The sequence below is a fragment of the Microcebus murinus genome, chromosome 15 (assembly GCF_040939455.1).
Source record: "Microcebus murinus isolate Inina chromosome 15, M.murinus_Inina_mat1.0, whole genome shotgun sequence".
Taxonomy (NCBI): Eukaryota; Metazoa; Chordata; class Mammalia; order Primates; family Cheirogaleidae; genus Microcebus; species Microcebus murinus.
In genome coordinates this window covers 78471132-78488930 of record NC_134118.1, presented here as the reverse complement: position 1 = coordinate 78488930, position 17799 = coordinate 78471132, and the positions used below count along the sequence as shown (strand labels likewise).

Genomic DNA, 17799 nt, shown 5'->3' with positions numbered 1-17799 from the left:
TTTCGGATGTTTTTGCCACTCTAAGGACCCGCAGGCCAGCTGGGCCTTCTGGCAGGACAGAGAGCCCCGGAATCCGACGTGGAGAGCTGGGTGTACGTCCCCATGAGGAGGCGGTCCCCACCTCCGCGGCTATCCCCTTGCGGGGAGCGGCAGCCGCGGGGCCTCAGAGAAGACACCAGGCTGGGCCCCCACGGCACAGCGGGAGCACGTCCCCCGCAGGCCACTTAGCGATGGCGGCCAGCCGGCGGACGGTTGGGTTGCGCGAGACGCTGCGGCCGCCCTGCTACCGGGTTCCTGGGAGGGCGTCCTGGAACCAGCGTCCACACCAAGCCCTTGGAAGGCCCAGGCGACGGAGGAGCCCCGTCAGGCAGGGGCCGAGGACGGTGACGGCCCGGGCGGGGAGGAGCGTGTCAGGCAGGGGCAGAGGACGGTGACAGGTGATAGGCCGGGCGGGAAGGAGTCAGTCAGGCAGGGGCCGTGGAGGAGACGGGCTGGGTAAGGGTTAGGGTTAGTGTCAGGGCACAAGTCACAATCGCAAAGACCTGGAAGCCACCCGAGTGCCCATCGACCCACGAGTGGGTAAATAAAATGTGGCGCGTGGACACCACGGAGTGCTATTCGGCTATGAGGAGCAGCGGTGAGGGGGCACCTCTCGTGGTTCTCCTGGCCAGAGCTGGAACCCGTTCCAGTAAGCCAAGTATCCCAAGAATGGACACACGAGCACCACGTGCTCGCGCTCACCAGCAAATGGGTACGAACCGATGGACACCTAAGTGGACACAGAGGAATCACCTTCTTCGGGTGGGTGTCGGGCGGGTGGGGGGAGGGGATGGGCATACACATCCATTAGGAATGGGGTGGGTACGCACCGACTGGGGGATGGGCGCACTTGAAGCTCTGACCCGAGGGGGGAGGCTGGGAGAGGGCAACGCACCCGACCTTAACATTGGTGCCCCCACAATATGCTGGAGCAACATGAGAGGTAAATGAATAAGAACACGGGGGGGGGGGAGGGGGGCACGGGCAACACATGTCACCTTAATACTTGGACTCCCATCATCTGCTTGAAAAGAGAGAGAAAAGAAAATGCAATAATAGAGATAAGAGACACTTTTTAAAAATAATGAATCCGGCCGGGCGCTGTGGCTCACGCCTGTAATCCTAGCTCTTGGGAGGCCGAGGCGGGCGGATTGCTCAAGGTCAGGAGTTCAAAACCAGCCTGAGCAAGAGCGAGACCCCGTCTCTACTATAAATAGAAAGGAATTAATTGGCCAACTGATATATATATAAAAATTAGCGGGGCATGGTGGCGCATGCCTGCAGTCCCAGCTACCCGGGAGGCTGAGGCAGAAGGATCACTGGAGCCCAGGAGTTTGAAGTTGCTGTGAGCTAGGCTGACGCCACGGCACTCACTCTAGCCTGGGCACCAAACCGAGACTCTGTCTCAAAAAAAAAAAAAAAAAAATGAATCCGAAGAGAAAAGTAAAAGGAGGCCTGTGGAGCAGGTCTGGGTGTGACTCCGGATCCCCCAACATCAGGTGCCACCACCAAAGATTCCTACGTGTAGCCCATAGAACCCCAAAAGCAACGGGACGAGTTCTGGTCACATACTCCCTCAAAATGACATCCTGGCCTTCTTCTGGAACTCCCTCCCCTCTCAGACTCTCAAGGTTTCCTCCAGCGTGTCGGCTCCCACAGAGCAGACCTTTGGTCTGAGACCTGACTGTCCAGAAGCCACGCATGCTGCCGCGTGGCGGCGGTGTCGCGGCTCGGGACAAGAGGAGGCCCCACGGTGCGGGCTGGGGCGCGCCAGGCACCGCGGCGGACGCTGAGGGTGGGGGTCACCCCCACCCCGGGCCGCCCCCGCACTCCCAGAAACGCGACAGAACCAGAGGCAAAAAAAAAAAGAAGAAGCCTACGGCACCCGGTATTCCCGGGCGGTCTCCCATCCAAGTTCTAACCAGGCCCGAGCCTGCTTAGCTTCCGAGACCAGACGGGATCGGGCGCGTTCGGGGTGGTGTGGCCGTGGACGGCGGAGGGCGCCCCTGCCCCGCTCAAGAAGCCGAGCCTCTCTGCGCTTCCCCGCCGCCGCCTCCCGCCCCAGGCCCCGCGCCGGGTCGGGCCTGTTGAGTTCGCCGGCCGGGTCCCGCGGGCTCCGAGGGACGGGGGTGACAGGCGGGGCGGGCCGGGGTTGGGGGCTGTCTCTGTATACACACACACTCACACTCACACTCACTCACTCACTCACACTCACACAAGATGCGCCTCCACGGCTGGACCCGCCAAGGTGGAGACCTTCAAGCCCCCCTCCTCTCCTTGCCTGGCCTCCTTCACCTCCCCGCCCCCCACCCCCAGCTCGCACGGGCGGGAGGGGCGGGGCGCTCGCCCTTTGACCCCAGCCAGGGGCGGCCCTCCCCCACAACCCCTTTCAGCTGCGCCCCCCACCCTGTGGCCCGGCGGCCGCCTATTCCCCCGGGCCAGGGCTGGGGCACAGCGCACGGGGGAGGGGAGCCAGTGTATGGGGCGTCTCTCTCTCTCTCTCTCTCTCTCTCTCTCTCTCTCTCTCTCTCTCTCTCTCTCTCGGGATGTGTCCCATGGGTGGGGTGGGGTGGCGTGGTTTGTGGGGCGCTGAAGAAATCAGTCCCCTCCATCTCCTCCCTCTGGAAAACACCCAAGCCCTTGGAGAACTGCCCGCACCTCTACCTACCGTGGGGGCCGGGACCCTCCTCTTTGTCCTCCTGTGGCCCAGTCCAAGGGGCCTGGACCTGGCCGGGGCTGCACTGGACCCCAACCACCCTGGCGTGTGGACTCGCTAAAAATCGGCGATTAGATATTGGATTCCAGCGTCATTGAGGTCATTTCACTAATGAGTGCACCGCAAAGAGTTTCCTAATCCATCTGTGAGGGTGGCAACCGAAAGAGAATTTTAGAGCTGACAGAATAGGCGAGGAAAGGCATAGGAGATTTCCACACCCAGTAAGGAAGCCTTTCCCGAAGTGGAAGAAAGAAAGGAGCAAACAGAGACACCGGTAGCCCGCCCGGATCAGAGTCTGCCCCTGAGAGAAAGCACCCTGACCAGGTTCTCCCGTGGGTGGGTCGCGAGCTAGCGGCATTCAGAAGAGCGAGGCCCGCAGTCTGTGCGGAAGACACCTGCACTCGGGTGTGTGTGGCGGCACAATTCACAAGCAGCTCCAGATGTTAAACCAAGGAGAAGCCAGGGAGTTCCCAACGCCCCAGGTGTCCTCAGCCCACGACTGGCTGCTGTGGGAATGCGAAGCCCGGCTCCTTGTCTCAGAGCGGGGCAACCAGGAGGTGTGATGTCCACCCCGGGGTTCCCAGGAGGATCAGACTGAAGCTGGGACTTGGCCTGAAAGTGTCCCCTCGCATGGCCACCCCCTTCCCCTTCCTGCTCCTCTACTCCTGGTGCCCCTCCATCCAGGGGCCAGACCTTAAAGAGTCACCCGCAAGAGAATCCTGGTCCCAAAGGAGCCTTCTGGGGGACCCCTGCTGAGAGAGGTTGTGGGCATGGCCCGCTGGGGCTCTGCCCGACCCAGGGCTGAGAGATGCAACCTCCCAGCTCTGGGTCCCTGCAGGAAGTGTTGGCAAGCACAGGGCCAGTCCTCCAAAGGCCCAGGTGCAGGGAGCCCAGGCCAAGCAGCCTGTGGAAGAAGCCACATGCTGTGCCACCCCGGGGAACACGACTGCAGGCCACGGCCCTTCCCACCTCCTCCTCCTCCTCCTCCTCCTCCTCCTCCTCCTCCTCCCACCCCGCCCCCGCCCCCGCCCCCACATGGCACAGGGCCCAGAGACACCTCAGACACTTGCTACCCAAAGTGCAAAGGGCATCAGTTGCTCCTCCAAACCCCCCCCCCAGCCCAGCAGACCGCGTTGTCCAGCCAGCCACCGGGCCTCCCTGGGGTGCCCAGCACAAAAGTGCAGACACCCACCGGACCCTCAATCTCAGTTTTCGGATGTTTTTGCCACTCTAAGGACCCGCAGGCCAGCTGGGCCTTCTGGCAGGACAGAGAGCCCCGGAATCCGACGTGGAGAGCTGGGTGTACGTCCCCATGAGGAGGCGGTCCCCACCTCCGCGGCTATCCCCTTGCGGGGAGCGGCAGCCGCGGGGCCTCAGAGAAGACACCAGGCTGGGCCCCCACGGCACAGCGGGAGCACGTCCCCCGCAGGCCACTTAGCGATGGCGGCCAGCCGGCGGACGGTTGGGTTGCGCGAGACGCTGCGGCCGCCCTGCTACCGGGTTCCTGGGAGGGCGTCCTGGAACCAGCGTCCACACCAAGCCCTTGGAAGGCCCAGGCGACGGAGGAGCCCCGTCAGGCAGGGGCCGAGGACGGTGACGGCCCGGGCGGGGAGGAGCGTGTCAGGCAGGGGCAGAGGACGGTGACAGGTGATAGGCCGGGCGGGAAGGAGTCAGTCAGGCAGGGGCCGTGGAGGAGACGGGCTGGGTAAGGGTTAGGGTTAGTGTCAGGGCACAAGTCACAATCGCAAAGACCTGGAAGCCACCCGAGTGCCCATCGACCCACGAGTGGGTAAATAAAATGTGGCGCGTGGACACCACGGAGTGCTATTCGGCTATGAGGAGCAGCGGTGAGGGGGCACCTCTCGTGGTTCTCCTGGCCAGAGCTGGAACCCGTTCCAGTAAGCCAAGTATCCCAAGAATGGACACACGAGCACCACGTGCTCGCGCTCACCAGCAAATGGGTACGAACCGATGGACACCTAAGTGGACACAGAGGAATCACCTTCTTCGGGTGGGTGTCGGGCGGGTGGGGGGAGGGGATGGGCATACACATCCATTAGGAATGGGGTGGGTACGCACCGACTGGGGGATGGGCGCACTTGAAGCTCTGACCCGAGGGGGGAGGCTGGGAGAGGGCAACGCACCCGACCTTAACATTGGTGCCCCCACAATATGCTGGAGCAACATGAGAGGTAAATGAATAAGAACACGGGGGGGGGGGAGGGGGGCACGGGCAACACATGTCACCTTAATACTTGGACTCCCATCATCTGCTTGAAAAGAGAGAGAAAAGAAAATGCAATAATAGAGATAAGAGACACTTTTTAAAAATAATGAATCCGGCCGGGCGCTGTGGCTCACGCCTGTAATCCTAGCTCTTGGGAGGCCGAGGCGGGCGGATTGCTCAAGGTCAGGAGTTCAAAACCAGCCTGAGCAAGAGCGAGACCCCGTCTCTACTATAAATAGAAAGGAATTAATTGGCCAACTGATATATATATAAAAATTAGCGGGGCATGGTGGCGCATGCCTGCAGTCCCAGCTACCCGGGAGGCTGAGGCAGAAGGATCACTGGAGCCCAGGAGTTTGAAGTTGCTGTGAGCTAGGCTGACGCCACGGCACTCACTCTAGCCTGGGCACCAAACCGAGACTCTGTCTCAAAAAAAAAAAAAAAAAATGAATCCGAAGAGAAAAGTAAAAGGAGGCCTGTGGAGCAGGTCTGGGTGTGACTCCGGATCCCCCAACATCAGGTGCCACCACCAAAGATTCCTACGTGTAGCCCATAGAACCCCAAAAGCAACGGGACGAGTTCTGGTCACATACTCCCTCAAAATGACATCCTGGCCTTCTTCTGGAACTCCCTCCCCTCTCAGACTCTCAAGGTTTCCTCCAGCGTGTCGGCTCCCACAGAGCAGACCTTTGGTCTGAGACCTGACTGTCCAGAAGCCACGCATGCTGCCGCGTGGCGGCGGTGTCGCGGCTCGGGACAAGAGGAGGCCCCACGGTGCGGGCTGGGGCGCGCCAGGCACCGCGGCGGACGCTGAGGGTGGGGGTCACCCCCACCCCGGGCCGCCCCCGCACTCCCAGAAACGCGACAGAACCAGAGGCAAAAAAAAAAAGAAGAAGCCTACGGCACCCGGTATTCCCGGGCGGTCTCCCATCCAAGTTCTAACCAGGCCCGAGCCTGCTTAGCTTCCGAGACCAGACGGGATCGGGCGCGTTCGGGGTGGTGTGGCCGTGGACGGCGGAGGGCGCCCCTGCCCCGCTCAAGAAGCCGAGCCTCTCTGCGCTTCCCCGCCGCCGCCTCCCGCCCCAGGCCCCGCGCCGGGTCGGGCCTGTTGAGTTCGCCGGCCGGGTCCCGCGGGCTCCGAGGGACGGGGGTGACAGGCGGGGCGGGCCGGGGTTGGGGGCTGTCTCTGTATACACACACACTCACACTCACACTCACTCACTCACTCACACTCACACAAGATGCGCCTCCACGGCTGGACCCGCCAAGGTGGAGACCTTCAAGCCCCCCTCCTCTCCTTGCCTGGCCTCCTTCACCTCCCCGCCCCCCACCCCCAGCTCGCACGGGCGGGAGGGGCGGGGCGCTCGCCCTTTGACCCCAGCCAGGGGCGGCCCTCCCCCACAACCCCTTTCAGCTGCGCCCCCCACCCTGTGGCCCGGCGGCCGCCTATTCCCCCGGGCCAGGGCTGGGGCACAGCGCACGGGGGAGGGGAGCCAGTGTATGGGGCGTCTCTCTCTCTCTCTCTCTCTCTCTCTCTCTCTCTCTCTCTCTCTCTCTCTCTCTCTCTCTCTCGGGATGTGTCCCATGGGTGGGGTGGGGTGGCGTGGTTTGTGGGGCGCTGAAGAAATCAGTCCCCTCCATCTCCTCCCTCTGGAAAACACCCAAGCCCTTGGAGAACTGCCCGCACCTCTACCTACCGTGGGGGCCGGGACCCTCCTCTTTGTCCTCCTGTGGCCCAGTCCAAGGGGCCTGGACCTGGCCGGGGCTGCACTGGACCCCAACCACCCTGGCGTGTGGACTCGCTAAAAATCGGCGATTAGATATTGGATTCCAGCGTCATTGAGGTCATTTCACTAATGAGTGCACCGCAAAGAGTTTCCTAATCCATCTGTGAGGGTGGCAACCGAAAGAGAATTTTAGAGCTGACAGAATAGGCGAGGAAAGGCATAGGAGATTTCCACACCCAGTAAGGAAGCCTTTCCCGAAGTGGAAGAAAGAAAGGAGCAAACAGAGACACCGGTAGCCCGCCCGGATCAGAGTCTGCCCCTGAGAGAAAGTACCCTGACCAGGTTCTCCCGTGGGTGGGTCGCGAGCTAGCGGCATTCAGAAGAGCGAGGCCCGCAGTCTGTGCGGAAGACACCTGCACTCGGGTGTGTGTGGCGGCACAATTCACAAGCAGCTCCAGATGTTAAACCAAGGAGAAGCCAGGGAGTTCCCAACGCCCCAGGTGTCCTCAGCCCACGACTGGCTGCTGTGGGAATGCGAAGCCCGGCTCCTTGTCTCAGAGCGGGGCAACCAGGAGGTGTGATGTCCACCCCGGGGTTCCCAGGAGGATCAGACTGAAGCTGGGACTTGGCCTGAAAGTGTCCCCTCGCATGGCCACCCCCTTCCCCTTCCTGCTCCTCTACTCCTGGTGCCCCTCCATCCAGGGGCCAGACCTTAAAGAGTCACCCGCAAGAGAATCCTGGTCCCAAAGGAGCCTTCTGGGGGACCCCTGCTGAGAGAGGTTGTGGGCATGGCCCGCTGGGGCTCTGCCCGACCCAGGGCTGAGAGATGCAACCTCCCAGCTCTGGGTCCCTGCAGGAAGTGTTGGCAAGCACAGGGCCAGTCCTCCAAAGGCCCAGGTGCAGGGAGCCCAGGCCAAGCAGCCTGTGGAAGAAGCCACATGCTGTGCCACCCCGGGGAACACGACTGCAGGCCACGGCCCTTCCCACCTCCTCCTCCTCCTCCTCCTCCTCCTCCTCCTCCTCCTCCTCCCACCCCGCCCCCGCCCCCGCCCCCACATGGCACAGGGCCCAGAGACACCTCAGACACTTGCTACCCAAAGTGCAAAGGGCATCAGTTGCTCCTCCAACCCCCCCCCCAGCCCAGCAGACCGCGTTGTCCAGCCAGCCACCGGGCCTCCCTGGGGTGCCCAGCACAAAAGTGCAGACACCCACCGGACCCTCAATCTCAGTTTTCGGATGTTTTTGCCACTCTAAGGACCCGCAGGCCAGCTGGGCCTTCTGGCAGGACAGAGAGCCCCGGAATCCGACGTGGAGAGCTGGGTGTACGTCCCCATGAGGAGGCGGTCCCCACCTCCGCGGCTATCCCCTTGCGGGGAGCGGCAGCCGCGGGGCCTCAGAGAAGACACCAGGCTGGGCCCCCACGGCACAGCGGGAGCACGTCCCCCGCAGGCCACTTAGCGATGGCGGCCAGCCGGCGGACGGTTGGGTTGCGCGAGACGCTGCGGCCGCCCTGCTACCGGGTTCCTGGGAGGGCGTCCTGGAACCAGCGTCCACACCAAGCCCTTGGAAGGCCCAGGCGACGGAGGAGCCCCGTCAGGCAGGGGCCGAGGACGGTGACGGCCCGGGCGGGGAGGAGCGTGTCAGGCAGGGGCAGAGGACGGTGACAGGTGATAGGCCGGGCGGGAAGGAGTCAGTCAGGCAGGGGCCGTGGAGGAGACGGGCTGGGTAAGGGTTAGGGTTAGTGTCAGGGCACAAGTCACAATCGCAAAGACCTGGAAGCCACCCGAGTGCCCATCGACCCACGAGTGGGTAAATAAAATGTGGCGCGTGGACACCACGGAGTGCTATTCGGCTATGAGGAGCAGCGGTGAGGGGGCACCTCTCGTGGTTCTCCTGGCCAGAGCTGGAACCCGTTCCAGTAAGCCAAGTATCCCAAGAATGGACACACGAGCACCACGTGCTCGCGCTCACCAGCAAATGGGTACGAACCGATGGACACCTAAGTGGACACAGAGGAATCACCTTCTTCGGGTGGGTGTCGGGCGGGTGGGGGGAGGGGATGGGCATACACATCCATTAGGAATGGGGTGGGTACGCACCGACTGGGGGATGGGCGCACTTGAAGCTCTGACCCGAGGGGGGAGGCTGGGAGAGGGCAACGCACCCGACCTTAACATTGGTGCCCCCACAATATGCTGGAGCAACATGAGAGGTAAATGAATAAGAACACGGGGGGGGGGAGGGGGGCACGGGCAACACATGTCACCTTAATACTTGGACTCCCATCATCTGCTTGAAAAGAGAGAGAAAAGAAAATGCAATAATAGAGATAAGAGACACTTTTTAAAAATAATGAATCCGGCCGGGCGCTGTGGCTCACGCCTGTAATCCTAGCTCTTGGGAGGCCGAGGCGGGCGGATTGCTCAAGGTCAGGAGTTCAAAACCAGCCTGAGCAAGAGCGAGACCCCGTCTCTACTATAAATAGAAAGGAATTAATTGGCCAACTGATATATATATAAAAATTAGCGGGGCATGGTGGCGCATGCCTGCAGTCCCAGCTACCCGGGAGGCTGAGGCAGAAGGATCACTGGAGCCCAGGAGTTTGAAGTTGCTGTGAGCTAGGCTGACGCCACGGCACTCACTCTAGCCTGGGCACCAAACCGAGACTCTGTCTCAAAAAAAAAAAAAAAAAAATGAATCCGAAGAGAAAAGTAAAAGGAGGCCTGTGGAGCAGGTCTGGGTGTGACTCCGGATCCCCCAACATCAGGTGCCACCACCAAAGATTCCTACGTGTAGCCCATAGAACCCCAAAAGCAACGGGACGAGTTCTGGTCACATACTCCCTCAAAATGACATCCTGGCCTTCTTCTGGAACTCCCTCCCCTCTCAGACTCTCAAGGTTTCCTCCAGCGTGTCGGCTCCCACAGAGCAGACCTTTGGTCTGAGACCTGACTGTCCAGAAGCCACGCATGCTGCCGCGTGGCGGCGGTGTCGCGGCTCGGGACAAGAGGAGGCCCCACGGTGCGGGCTGGGGCGCGCCAGGCACCGCGGCGGACGCTGAGGGTGGGGGTCACCCCCACCCCGGGCCGCCCCCGCACTCCCAGAAACGCGACAGAACCAGAGGCAAAAAAAAAAAGAAGAAGCCTACGGCACCCGGTATTCCCGGGCGGTCTCCCATCCAAGTTCTAACCAGGCCCGAGCCTGCTTAGCTTCCGAGACCAGACGGGATCGGGCGCGTTCGGGGTGGTGTGGCCGTGGACGGCGGAGGGCGCCCCTGCCCCGCTCAAGAAGCCGAGCCTCTCTGCGCTTCCCCGCCGCCGCCTCCCGCCCCAGGCCCCGCGCCGGGTCGGGCCTGTTGAGTTCGCCGGCCGGGTCCCGCGGGCTCCGAGGGACGGGGGTGACAGGCGGGGCGGGCCGGGGTTGGGGGCTGTCTCTGTATACACACACACTCACACTCACACTCACTCACTCACTCACACTCACACAAGATGCGCCTCCACGGCTGGACCCGCCAAGGTGGAGACCTTCAAGCCCCCCTCCTCTCCTTGCCTGGCCTCCTTCACCTCCCCGCCCCCCACCCCCAGCTCGCACGGGCGGGAGGGGCGGGGCGCTCGCCCTTTGACCCCAGCCAGGGGCGGCCCTCCCCCACAACCCCTTTCAGCTGCGCCCCCCACCCTGTGGCCCGGCGGCCGCCTATTCCCCCGGGCCAGGGCTGGGGCACAGCGCACGGGGGAGGGGAGCCAGTGTATGGGGCGTCTCTCTCTCTCTCTCTCTCTCTCTCTCTCTCTCTCTCTCTCTCTCTCTCTCTCTCTCTCTCTCGGGATGTGTCCCATGGGTGGGGTGGGGTGGCGTGGTTTGTGGGGCGCTGAAGAAATCAGTCCCCTCCATCTCCTCCCTCTGGAAAACACCCAAGCCCTTGGAGAACTGCCCGCACCTCTACCTACCGTGGGGGCCGGGACCCTCCTCTTTGTCCTCCTGTGGCCCAGTCCAAGGGGCCTGGACCTGGCCGGGGCTGCACTGGACCCCAACCACCCTGGCGTGTGGACTCGCTAAAAATCGGCGATTAGATATTGGATTCCAGCGTCATTGAGGTCATTTCACTAATGAGTGCACCGCAAAGAGTTTCCTAATCCATCTGTGAGGGTGGCAACCGAAAGAGAATTTTAGAGCTGACAGAATAGGCGAGGAAAGGCATAGGAGATTTCCACACCCAGTAAGGAAGCCTTTCCCGAAGTGGAAGAAAGAAAGGAGCAAACAGAGACACCGGTAGCCCGCCCGGATCAGAGTCTGCCCCTGAGAGAAAGCACCCTGACCAGGTTCTCCCGTGGGTGGGTCGCGAGCTAGCGGCATTCAGAAGAGCGAGGCCCGCAGTCTGTGCGGAAGACACCTGCACTCGGGTGTGTGTGGCGGCACAATTCACAAGCAGCTCCAGATGTTAAACCAAGGAGAAGCCAGGGAGTTCCCAACGCCCCAGGTGTCCTCAGCCCACGACTGGCTGCTGTGGGAATGCGAAGCCCGGCTCCTTGTCTCAGAGCGGGGCAACCAGGAGGTGTGATGTCCACCCCGGGGTTCCCAGGAGGATCAGACTGAAGCTGGGACTTGGCCTGAAAGTGTCCCCTCGCATGGCCACCCCCTTCCCCTTCCTGCTCCTCTACTCCTGGTGCCCCTCCATCCAGGGGCCAGACCTTAAAGAGTCACCCGCAAGAGAATCCTGGTCCCAAAGGAGCCTTCTGGGGGACCCCTGCTGAGAGAGGTTGTGGGCATGGCCCGCTGGGGCTCTGCCCGACCCAGGGCTGAGAGATGCAACCTCCCAGCTCTGGGTCCCTGCAGGAAGTGTTGGCAAGCACAGGGCCAGTCCTCCAAAGGCCCAGGTGCAGGGAGCCCAGGCCAAGCAGCCTGTGGAAGAAGCCACATGCTGTGCCACCCCGGGGAACACGACTGCAGGCCACGGCCCTTCCCACCTCCTCCTCCTCCTCCTCCTCCTCCTCCTCCTCCTCCTCCTCCCACCCCGCCCCCGCCCCCGCCCCCACATGGCACAGGGCCCAGAGACACCTCAGACACTTGCTACCCAAAGTGCAAAGGGCATCAGTTGCTCCTCCAAACCCCCCCCCAGCCCAGCAGACCGCGTTGTCCAGCCAGCCACCGGGCCTCCCTGGGGTGCCCAGCACAAAAGTGCAGACACCCACCGGACCCTCAATCTCAGTTTTCGGATGTTTTTGCCACTCTAAGGACCCGCAGGCCAGCTGGGCCTTCTGGCAGGACAGAGAGCCCCGGAATCCGACGTGGAGAGCTGGGTGTACGTCCCCATGAGGAGGCGGTCCCCACCTCCGCGGCTATCCCCTTGCGGGGAGCGGCAGCCGCGGGGCCTCAGAGAAGACACCAGGCTGGGCCCCCACGGCACAGCGGGAGCACGTCCCCCGCAGGCCACTTAGCGATGGCGGCCAGCCGGCGGACGGTTTGGGTTGCGCGAGACGCTGCGGCCGCCCTGCTACCGGGTTCCTGGGAGGGCGTCCTGGAACCAGCGTCCACACCAAGCCCTTGGAAGGCCCAGGCGACGGAGGAGCCCCGTCAGGCAGGGGCCGAGGACGGTGACGGCCCGGGCGGGGAGGAGCGTGTCAGGCAGGGGCAGAGGACGGTGACAGGTGATAGGCCGGGCGGGAAGGAGTCAGTCAGGCAGGGGCCGTGGAGGAGACGGGCTGGGTAAGGGTTAGGGTTAGTGTCAGGGCACAAGTCACAATCGCAAAGACCTGGAAGCCACCCGAGTGCCCATCGACCCACGAGTGGGTAAATAAAATGTGGCGCGTGGACACCACGGAGTGCTATTCGGCTATGAGGAGCAGCGGTGAGGGGGCACCTCTCGTGGTTCTCCTGGCCAGAGCTGGAACCCGTTCCAGTAAGCCAAGTATCCCAAGAATGGACACACGAGCACCACGTGCTCGCGCTCACCAGCAAATGGGTACGAACCGATGGACACCTAAGTGGACACAGAGGAATCACCTTCTTCGGGTGGGTGTCGGGCGGGTGGGGGGAGGGGATGGGCATACACATCCATTAGGAATGGGGTGGGTACGCACCGACTGGGGGATGGGCGCACTTGAAGCTCTGACCCGAGGGGGGAGGCTGGGAGAGGGCAACGCACCCGACCTTAACATTGGTGCCCCCACAATATGCTGGAGCAACATGAGAGGTAAATGAATAAGAACACGGGGGGGGGGGAGGGGGGCACGGGCAACACATGTCACCTTAATACTTGGACTCCCATCATCTGCTTGAAAAGAGAGAGAAAAGAAAATGCAATAATAGAGATAAGAGACACTTTTTAAAAATAATGAATCCGGCCGGGCGCTGTGGCTCACGCCTGTAATCCTAGCTCTTGGGAGGCCGAGGCGGGCGGATTGCTCAAGGTCAGGAGTTCAAAACCAGCCTGAGCAAGAGCGAGACCCCGTCTCTACTATAAATAGAAAGGAATTAATTGGCCAACTGATATATATATAAAAATTAGCGGGGCATGGTGGCGCATGCCTGCAGTCCCAGCTACCCGGGAGGCTGAGGCAGAAGGATCACTGGAGCCCAGGAGTTTGAAGTTGCTGTGAGCTAGGCTGACGCCACGGCACTCACTCTAGCCTGGGCACCAAACCGAGACTCTGTCTCAAAAAAAAAAAAAAAAAATGAATCCGAAGAGAAAAGTAAAAGGAGGCCTGTGGAGCAGGTCTGGGTGTGACTCCGGATCCCCCAACATCAGGTGCCACCACCAAAGATTCCTACGTGTAGCCCATAGAACCCCAAAAGCAACGGGACGAGTTCTGGTCACATACTCCCTCAAAATGACATCCTGGCCTTCTTCTGGAACTCCCTCCCCTCTCAGACTCTCAAGGTTTCCTCCAGCGTGTCGGCTCCCACAGAGCAGACCTTTGGTCTGAGACCTGACTGTCCAGAAGCCACGCATGCTGCCGCGTGGCGGCGGTGTCGCGGCTCGGGACAAGAGGAGGCCCCACGGTGCGGGCTGGGGCGCGCCAGGCACCGCGGCGGACGCTGAGGGTGGGGGTCACCCCCACCCCGGGCCGCCCCCGCACTCCCAGAAACGCGACAGAACCAGAGGCAAAAAAAAAAAGAAGAAGCCTACGGCACCCGGTATTCCCGGGCGGTCTCCCATCCAAGTTCTAACCAGGCCCGAGCCTGCTTAGCTTCCGAGACCAGACGGGATCGGGCGCGTTCGGGGTGGTGTGGCCGTGGACGGCGGAGGGCGCCCCTGCCCCGCTCAAGAAGCCGAGCCTCTCTGCGCTTCCCCGCCGCCGCCTCCCGCCCCAGGCCCCGCGCCGGGTCGGGCCTGTTGAGTTCGCCGGCCGGGTCCCGCGGGCTCCGAGGGACGGGGGTGACAGGCGGGGCGGGCCGGGGTTGGGGGCTGTCTCTGTATACACACACACTCACACTCACACTCACTCACTCACTCACACTCACACAAGATGCGCCTCCACGGCTGGACCCGCCAAGGTGGAGACCTTCAAGCCCCCCTCCTCTCCTTGCCTGGCCTCCTTCACCTCCCCGCCCCCCACCCCCAGCTCGCACGGGCGGGAGGGGCGGGGCGCTCGCCCTTTGACCCCAGCCAGGGGCGGCCCTCCCCCACAACCCCTTTCAGCTGCGCCCCCCACCCTGTGGCCCGGCGGCCGCCTATTCCCCCGGGCCAGGGCTGGGGCACAGCGCACGGGGGAGGGGAGCCAGTGTATGGGGCGTCTCTCTCTCTCTCTCTCTCTCTCTCTCTCTCTCTCTCTCTCTCTCTCTCTCTCTCTCTCTCTCTCGGGATGTGTCCCATGGGTGGGGTGGGGTGGCGTGGTTTGTGGGGCGCTGAAGAAATCAGTCCCCTCCATCTCCTCCCTCTGGAAAACACCCAAGCCCTTGGAGAACTGCCCGCACCTCTACCTACCGTGGGGGCCGGGACCCTCCTCTTTGTCCTCCTGTGGCCCAGTCCAAGGGGCCTGGACCTGGCCGGGGCTGCACTGGACCCCAACCACCCTGGCGTGTGGACTCGCTAAAAATCGGCGATTAGATATTGGATTCCAGCGTCATTGAGGTCATTTCACTAATGAGTGCACCGCAAAGAGTTTCCTAATCCATCTGTGAGGGTGGCAACCGAAAGAGAATTTTAGAGCTGACAGAATAGGCGAGGAAAGGCATAGGAGATTTCCACACCCAGTAAGGAAGCCTTTCCCGAAGTGGAAGAAAGAAAGGAGCAAACAGAGACACCGGTAGCCCGCCCGGATCAGAGTCTGCCCCTGAGAGAAAGCACCCTGACCAGGTTCTCCCGTGGGTGGGTCGCGAGCTAGCGGCATTCAGAAGAGCGAGGCCCGCAGTCTGTGCGGAAGACACCTGCACTCGGGTGTGTGTGGCGGCACAATTCACAAGCAGCTCCAGATGTTAAACCAAGGAGAAGCCAGGGAGTTCCCAACGCCCCAGGTGTCCTCAGCCCACGACTGGCTGCTGTGGGAATGCGAAGCCCGGCTCCTTGTCTCAGAGCGGGGCAACCAGGAGGTGTGATGTCCACCCCGGGGTTCCCAGGAGGATCAGACTGAAGCTGGGACTTGGCCTGAAAGTGTCCCCTCGCATGGCCACCCCCTTCCCCTTCCTGCTCCTCTACTCCTGGTGCCCCTCCATCCAGGGGCCAGACCTTAAAGAGTCACCCGCAAGAGAATCCTGGTCCCAAAGGAGCCTTCTGGGGGACCCCTGCTGAGAGAGGTTGTGGGCATGGCCCGCTGGGGCTCTGCCCGACCCAGGGCTGAGAGATGCAACCTCCCAGCTCTGGGTCCCTGCAGGAAGTGTTGGCAAGCACAGGGCCAGTCCTCCAAAGGCCCAGGTGCAGGGAGCCCAGGCCAAGCAGCCTGTGGAAGAAGCCACATGCTGTGCCACCCCGGGGAACACGACTGCAGGCCACGGCCCTTCCCACCTCCTCCTCCTCCTCCTCCTCCTCCTCCTCCTCCTCCTCCCACCCCGCCCCCGCCCCCGCCCCCACATGGCACAGGGCCCAGAGACACCTCAGACACTTGCTACCCAAAGTGCAAAGGGCATCAGTTGCTCCTCCAAACCCCCCCCCCAGCCCAGCAGACCGCGTTGTCCAGCCAGCCACCGGGCCTCCCTGGGGTGCCCAGCACAAAAGTGCAGACACCCACCGGACCCTCAATCTCAGTTTTCGGATGTTTTTGCCACTCTAAGGACCCGCAGGCCAGCTGGGCCTTCTGGCAGGACAGAGAGCCCCGGAATCCGACGTGGAGAGCTGGGTGTACGTCCCCATGAGGAGGCGGTCCCCACCTCCGCGGCTATCCCCTTGCGGGGAGCGGCAGCCGCGGGGCCTCAGAGAAGACACCAGGCTGGGCCCCCACGGCACAGCGGGAGCACGTCCCCCGCAGGCCACTTAGCGATGGCGGCCAGCCGGCGGACGGTTGGGTTGCGCGAGACGCTGCGGCCGCCCTGCTACCGGGTTCCTGGGAGGGCGTCCTGGAACCAGCGTCCACACCAAGCCCTTGGAAGGCCCAGGCGACGGAGGAGCCCCGTCAGGCAGGGGCCGAGGACGGTGACGGCCCGGGCGGGGAGGAGCGTGTCAGGCAGGGGCAGAGGACGGTGACAGGTGATAGGCCGGGCGGGAAGGAGTCAGTCAGGCAGGGGCCGTGGAGGAGACGGGCTGGGTAAGGGTTAGGGTTAGTGTCAGGGCACAAGTCACAATCGCAAAGACCTGGAAGCCACCCGAGTGCCCATCGACCCACGAGTGGGTAAATAAAATGTGGCGCGTGGACACCACGGAGTGCTATTCGGCTATGAGGAGCAGCGGTGAGGGGGCACCTCTCGTGGTTCTCCTGGCCAGAGCTGGAACCCGTTCCAGTAAGCCAAGTATCCCAAGAATGGACACACGAGCACCACGTGCTCGCGCTCACCAGCAAATGGGTACGAACCGATGGACACCTAAGTGGACACAGAGGAATCACCTTCTTCGGGTGGGTGTCGGGCGGGTGGGGGGAGGGGATGGGCATACACATCCATTAGGAATGGGGTGGGTACGCACCGACTGGGGGATGGGCGCACTTGAAGCTCTGACCCGAGGGGGGAGGCTGGGAGAGGGCAACGCACCCGACCTTAACATTGGTGCCCCCACAATATGCTGGAGCAACATGAGAGGTAAATGAATAAGAACACGGGGGGGGGGGAGGGGGGCACGGGCAACACATGTCACCTTAATACTTGGACTCCCATCATCTGCTTGAAAAGAGAGAGAAAAGAAAATGCAATAATAGAGATAAGAGACACTTTTTAAAAATAATGAATCCGGCCGGGCGCTGTGGCTCACGCCTGTAATCCTAGCTCTTGGGAGGCCGAGGCGGGCGGATTGCTCAAGGTCAGGAGTTCAAAACCAGCCTGAGCAAGAGCGAGACCCCGTCTCTACTATAAATAGAAAGGAATTAATTGGCCAACTGATATATATATAAAAATTAGCGGGGCATGGTGGCGCATGCCTGCAGTCCCAGCTACCCGGGAGGCTGAGGCAGAAGGATCACTGGAGCCCAGGAGTTTGAAGTTGCTGTGAGCTAGGCTGACGCCACGGCACTCACTCTAGCCTGGGCACCAAACCGAGACTCTGTCTCAAAAAAAAAAAAAAAAAATGAATCCGAAGAGAAAAGTAAAAGGAGGCCTGTGGAGCAGGTCTGGGTGTGACTCCGGATCCCCCAACATCAGGTGCCACCACCAAAGATTCCTACGTGTAGCCCATAGAACCCCAAAAGCAACGGGACGAGTTCTGGTCACATACTCCCTCAAAATGACATCCTGGCCTTCTTCTGGAACTCCCTCCCCTCTCAGACTCTCAAGGTTTCCTCCAGCGTGTCGGCTCCCACAGAGCAGACCTTTGGTCTGAGACCTGACTGTCCAGAAGCCACGCATGCTGCCGCGTGGCGGCGGTGTCGCGGCTCGGGACAAGAGGAGGCCCCACGGTGCGGGCTGGGGCGCGCCAGGCACCGCGGCGGACGCTGAGGGTGGGGGTCACCCCCACCCCGGGCCGCCCCCGCACTCCCAGAAACGCGACAGAACCAGAGGCAAAAAAAAAAAGAAGA

General features: G+C 62.1%; 4 pseudogenes; all 4 read right to left on the bottom strand.

Moving 5' to 3' along the window:
- Nucleotides 1–1912: 1912 nt before the first annotated feature.
- On the bottom strand, nucleotides 1913–2031 carry LOC142876705 (uncharacterized; annotated as a pseudogene).
- Nucleotides 2032–5876: 3845 nt separating this feature from the next.
- Nucleotides 5877–5995, bottom strand: LOC142876703 (uncharacterized; annotated as a pseudogene).
- A 3855-nt stretch (nucleotides 5996–9850) lies between these two features.
- On the bottom strand, nucleotides 9851–9969 carry LOC142876702 (uncharacterized; annotated as a pseudogene).
- A 3856-nt stretch (nucleotides 9970–13825) lies between these two features.
- LOC142876701 (uncharacterized) lies at nucleotides 13826–13944 on the bottom strand (annotated as a pseudogene).
- Between the last annotated feature and the right edge of the window lie 3855 nt (nucleotides 13945–17799).